Genomic DNA, 6,823 nt, shown 5'->3' with positions numbered 1-6,823 from the left:
CCAATTTATGGTCTATCCAAAATAAACTGTCAACATTTCAATTCATTAGCTTTAAACACATGTCTGCACTTCTTTATAAACCATGTGTTTGCCTTTTCATAGAATGTACCAGTGGTGAATAAATGATTAAAACAATATATATATATACATGTATATTTGTATCTGTATCTGTATCGACATGTGTGTGTTTCGAATGCCTCACAATATTTTGTAGCTATAGTTTTTATTTTTTTTAAAGAAAACAGTTAGGGAAAAGTCGTCTCAATTTTATTTGTTCTTGTTAAGGTTATATTCAACTACAAAGAAAAATTTCCCTCTAAACATTAATTTTCTTCGTTATTCTTTTCCCGGGTTCTTTTCTCAGAGATGGGGTTCGTTCCATGGCGTTTTCTTTTTTTTTTTAAAATGGAATTCATTGATAATTATGTCAGTCTATTTTATCCACGTTTTGTAAATTTTCTGTTGATGAAATTAAAAAGACATAAAAAGTCATCATGTCACTAAGTTGCACCATAGACCTATAATAGGTCCATGGTTGCACACATTGCAAAGTGGAAGAGAGGTGGGCTCTCTTTCTCACTTCAAGACGAGAGAGGACGTCCTTCGCTTGACAGCAGCCAGGGTCGCATCTTGTGTTTTTGAGATTTAGCAGTCATCCTTCATTCATTCTCTCTATCTCTCTCTCAAAAATGTCTTCCTTTCCCTCCATCCATTCCTTCTCCTCTATCTTTCTATTTTGAACTGTTCACCAGGGAGCAATTCATCAACGTTTTCGTCCGACAAGTTGTCAGATCTGAAAACTTTCCTTGATTCTAATTGGCCGAGAGGCAATGTAACTATAATTGTCGGATAAAACAGTAGGGGAAGGCGGGGTTAGTTGAGCATAGAGGCAAATTGAGCCACCACTCCCAGGCCAATAATGAATGAGTCAGACATTGTAGTGGTGTCATGTATTGATGACCCGTTACATAACCCTTAGCCACATTGTTTCTGAACTTTGAAACAAAAAGTAGTTTTTTAGAGGGAAAAATACAAATTTCAGCCAAAAAAGTAAGAAAGGGTGTGAAATAGATTAGTGCTTTTACCCACACATGTCTTTAAATATAATAAAGAAATAAGAACAATGTTGTTAGCCCAGGTTCTCACTCTTGTCATAGTCTTTTACATGATGGATGGTTATTAAATGTGTGGATGTTTGGACTGGGGAAATTTGAGCACGCCAACATGGGGCAAGTTTAGCCATGGTAATGTATAATAAAATTAAAAAAAAACATTAAAAGGCCATTGATATGCAGGCAGAAAGGACCAAATTCACATGACAGTTCTTTAACTTTTAGATAATGTTGGTTCTTATAGAGAATTAACAAGTGAAAAGACTTTAGATAAAAAATTGCATGCTGGTTCTTCCCGCATACATTTGTACATTGTGGCTCAACTTACCCCAGAAGGTGGCACAACACTTACCCCACAGATGTGGCAAGTTGAGCCATTTGACATCGTTTTTTTTTTCAAAGATCACAGTGACTTTTGGCGTGGGGGTAGAAAAGTATATATAAGTGAAAAATATTGCCCAAGAATCAAATCTAAAGGAAAGGTACTTAATACTGCAATATTACTAGTCATATCAATTCTAACATGCAAAATGCAAAAAAGTGTCATAACTTACCCCGCCTTCCCCTACTTGTCAGATGAAACGTCTGGCAAGTCCTTTCATGAAATGCTCCCCAGAAAAAGAATCGCATGCAATTTTGTGTAAAATAAAAAAAATCCTTCCGTGTCTTCCTCCTTCCCGTCACATTCAAACCATTCTTCACCTCTTTCTCGCTCCAGATAAACTTGTTCAGATTTACTTCGATTTTATACTGATGGTGAGTTAAGTTCTTTGTATCTGTATATAATCATAACTTCTTCACATTTTCTTACAGTTTGTTCCATTGCTTTCTACCAGTCAAATGTTGCCATAATGAAAACTACCACCACCACCACGCCAATCCCAAACACCTCTATCATCACTATCACAACCACCATCATTACTACAACTACCACCACCACCACCATCACCATTATCAACACCACCACCACCACCATTATCAACACCACCACCACCACCATTATCAACACCACCACCACCATTATCAACACCACCACCACCATTATCAACACCACCACCACCATTATCAACACCACAACCACCATTATCAACACCACCACCACCATTATCAACACCACCACCATTATCAACACCACCACCACCATTATCAACACCACCACCACCATTATCAACACCACCACCACCATTATCAACACCACCACCACCATTATCAACACCACCACCACCATTATCAACACCACCACCACCATTATCAACACTACCACCACCATTATCAACACCACCACCATTAACACCACAACCACCACCATTATCAACACCATCACCTCTATCTTGATATTTCTCCAAATCCCCCTTATTTGTTTCATCCCAATACCTTTCTTCTACCCATTATCACGTGTCTCACCCCATCACTCCAGACTCCAGTTAACATCCTCTTCCCTATTTTCTTCAATTAAATTTGGTAAAATTGCCCATTGGTCTTCATCCACTATGTCTACTTTCCATTTGGTCTCATCCCACATGGTCTAATCCAAGTACCTCCATCCAAACCATTTGGTCTAATTATGTAGCCCATTTACCGTCCAATTTTCAATCAGCCTACTTGGTCTGACACCACATAGTCTACATGTATACATGGCAAAATAAACTGCTTATAAACCAAATTTGACATCATAAAAACAAGTCAATGAAATGGAAATGAGACCAACTGGTCATTAGACTGAGGATTAGACTAAGTGGGAATAAGACCAAGTGTAGTGTAGACCAAACAGTAATTAGACCACATTGATGGTAGACTAAATGGCTTTAGTCTATGTGGTACTGGACTATCTGAGAAGTAAAATGTAGACCGATTGCTCTTGGACAAATTTAATGTACATTGTAAAATGACAAGAATCACACAAAATAACTGAAAATCAGACCCAGAAATACTTTGTAGTGCCGTGTTGTCTTTTTAAAACACCAAGAACAAAAGGTTAACATATAGGTACTTTCAATAACAAGTCTTTACATTTTATCCTATTGATCGATCATAATACATGTACAACCTCAATAACTTACAAAAAATAATAAAAACGTCATGCTACTTTCTATGTACACGCACTGTAATATAAAAAGTTAAGTTCGCAACATTCAAAAGAGAGGAATAAAAAGTGGTGTGAACAATGATATAGGTTTACTTGTTGCTTGCTAGGATCAATAAAAATCTTAAGATTTAGAAGAAATGGAATAGACTAAGAAATATGCGTCTTAATACCCAGGTATCCACCGTCTTGTACTGGACACAAAGCATATACGATGACTACCTGATTCACCTGTTCCAGAAGTATTGATGTGCTATATTGTTTTTAATAAACAGATATATTTTGTGTCCATATTTATAGGGCTGCTTTAAGTGGCAAAGATTACAACTTTCATCCTAAATCCTCAGGAACGAAACAAACACAATACAAGAGAAAATAGAATATTGTTTAATCATGGAAACTTCTCTTTAAATAATCGCTTTGTTGACATCTCATAATTTTTCTTCCACAAGTTAATAATAATAATATACACCCTACAAAAACATCTTCAGTAGACTTGTCTATTGTCTCCATTCATGGATGTTTTTACATGTATTAGAAATTAAAAATAAAAACAATAGAATGTGGTTGTTTTTCCACAAACATTACAGATGCTGGAATTTAAATATTTTTGCAAATATGTCAAAGATCAATATGCATGTCACACATGATGGTACATGGTCATGAATGTATAGGTTGAAGAGAGAAAGAGAGAGACGGGGGGGGGGGGGGGGGGGGGGGGGGGGGGGGGGGGGGATACATATACACCACACTATGGATAAATGCACATAAACTACATGTACAAGCAAAGTCTCAATGATTTAAAAAAAAAAACAAGGAAAATTACAAATTGCATACTAACAAAAAAATAAAACATACAAACCCTGACAGAGCTGAATAATACAATGGACAAAAACATGTATGGAATACATTAAACGTAGATCAATGAACACATTTATAATCTATAAGTGAAAAGGAATCCTTTTGACAAAACAAATCATTAAAACATTTTACAATAATTTCTTATAGCTTTACAGGAATAGCTATGGTATCATTCAATTTCATGTTTCATAGTTTGGAGAAAAAAATTCTCTTTACCTAAAAATGATCTTCATATATGAATGTACATTTCATCACAGTTGCATAATTTACATTTAGGACTTTTGAGACATGAATCTCACACTTGATCTTTTTAAGTCAATAATTCTTTATCATTTGTCCAATATATATATTTTTTTGCATTCGTAGATTACCTGTAGACTTTTGAAATGAATAACACCCAGCTGGAGATGCCCAATATGAACAAAATCAAAGTCTAAACCAGCATTGTCAAATGTTCAATGAAGTTCAAGCATGACACTTTGAATCTCAATATTGTCATTTAAATGCTTTTGGAAAATTGTACAACCTCTCCTCTTAGTCCTCTAAATAAATTACAATCATTGAATCATATACAAAGCACCACATTTTATCTGGGATAAAATTAAAATAACAATTATTATTGTGAGCTTAATATAAGAAATTATTATCACCGATAATAACAAGGAATTAATATAAGAAATTATTATCACTGATAATAATTTCGTAAATATTAAGCTATTAGGTTATTCTCATTGATGACACAGTCTAACCATTACCCCCATTCTTGGTGTCTATTTCACTTTCATTTACCAGGGCCAGATTTTACAACAAATCCAGCAAGAAAATAAAAAGTTAACAGTTAGATGAAATGCTGTACATTTGAAAAGCATATGATTTTTTTTTCTGAATGCTACATGTAGTTGGACCAACCAATGTAAAATCAGGCAACCATACAACAAGGAATCAAGACAAGTTTTACAACAACACATACTAGCAATTCATAGATTTGGCACATTTTCTTACTTGAGGTGCATTCTTTTCTTTTCAATTTCTAACTTCTACCAAAGTCTTTAGTGATTTTTGATTTGCACAAATTACATCACTTTTATACTACTGTATATCTGTAAAAAAAGGAAGTACTGTACTTGAAGAACCACATCTGAAGGAAATGTGTTATGATATCTTAAGTAAATAAAACATAGATGTAAATTGGGCTGCTTCCTAGAAACATGGACAATCAAATATACATGCACGAAAGTGTTATAACTTCGGTACCGTACATGTACCTCAGTAACTCAGAAAACGGTCTAGATAATCTTGTCATACAGGTTTCTTGTCGCACTTCCTTTAATTCTCTTCATCTACTGATTAAAATGCACACTTTGTTCTTTTTTTCGATTTTTTTAACTCAAACAACCATTCGTCTACTATTCTGGAAACCAGATATTTCCATATATCTCCAAATGGAAATTAACATGTATTCCAAGAGTGACTATTCTGTCAATGACATGCTTTGTGAAAGCGTAAATAATCATGTTGTTTGCAGGTACATGTACACCTGAAGGTTGTTTATTCCAACTTGCTGTATAGATTCAATTATTGCCCTCCTCCTGTCTCAGAAAAGGACCCAGTTTCATAAATCTTACTATGATTCACAAATGATGCAAAAAGTATGTACAAGAAATTTATCCTTGGCAAATCAAATGCACCATTTCTGTAGTATACCAGTATGAACATTAACTTGTTACATACCATCAATGAGTCATTTTTCATAACTTGCTTGCTTCAAGTCATTCAGATTGATTTCCTTTCAGTATACATGTACCTGTACATGTGTATAACAGAAAATTAACTTAAAATGTAAAACTGATACCAAACTGTACAAGTATCTGCTGCAGTCTTCGACATACAGCAAGTGTACACAGTTCCTACGTGTAGACACATGTAGCTGGAACATCATCTGATTCAAATTGCAGAATTACATATGTAGAGTCGGATAAAAAGTTAGTCTCTCAATCAACAGAATCTGCAAACAATACTAGAATCTAGAAATAAATACTTGGTTACTACTTAATACTGGGCTATATTTCCAAACATACAGGTAGCACTAATATAAGATGATTTACAAGGTCTCAATTTAAGTCAATGTTGTATTTTGACCCTTGGTTTATCATGCTGGATTAGTCTTGTCTTTAGAATCGATAGGTAAGGACATCACTTTAATATTTGTGGACTTCATGTTATAATGTAGAGCTCTAGATCTAGAAGTGCATCACATCAAATTGCATAGCTCTGATGGTCAGCTGTTTGATGAATGGAATCTTTTAAATATTCCACTTAAATCCTAAACTCACATAAAATTACACTTTGTACAGCAAAAGTAAAATACATCTGTAAACCAAACATACTTTGGCGGATAATATTAATAAATATACTATGTCTATGTCACAACCATAATATCCCCTCACATAATTTTCACTTTTAACAATCTGCTGACATGGAATGATATTTTCAAAAGACAGTAAAATAGTAATTTACATGTATGAAACAAATGCAGGGCTTATCAATATAAAGCAAAAGCCTACATGATTTGCAAAGATAAATAAAAGTACATTAAAACACAGAGGTAAACAAAATATTCAAGACTGAAAAATAATCATAATAAATTAAAAAAAAATTGGATTATTAGCAAAACAATAACATACATGTACTGTAATGCATGTATTGAAAATGTTCAACCAAAGAACATAAAATTCTACTCTTTTCTTTCTTACATACATGTACATAA

The sequence above is a fragment of the Lytechinus variegatus genome, chromosome 5, assembly GCF_018143015.1.
Source record: "Lytechinus variegatus isolate NC3 chromosome 5, Lvar_3.0, whole genome shotgun sequence".
Classification (NCBI taxonomy): Eukaryota; Metazoa; Echinodermata; class Echinoidea; order Temnopleuroida; family Toxopneustidae; genus Lytechinus; species Lytechinus variegatus.
The sequence above is the reverse complement of the archived record's forward strand: the minus strand, read 5'-3'. Positions refer to the sequence as shown.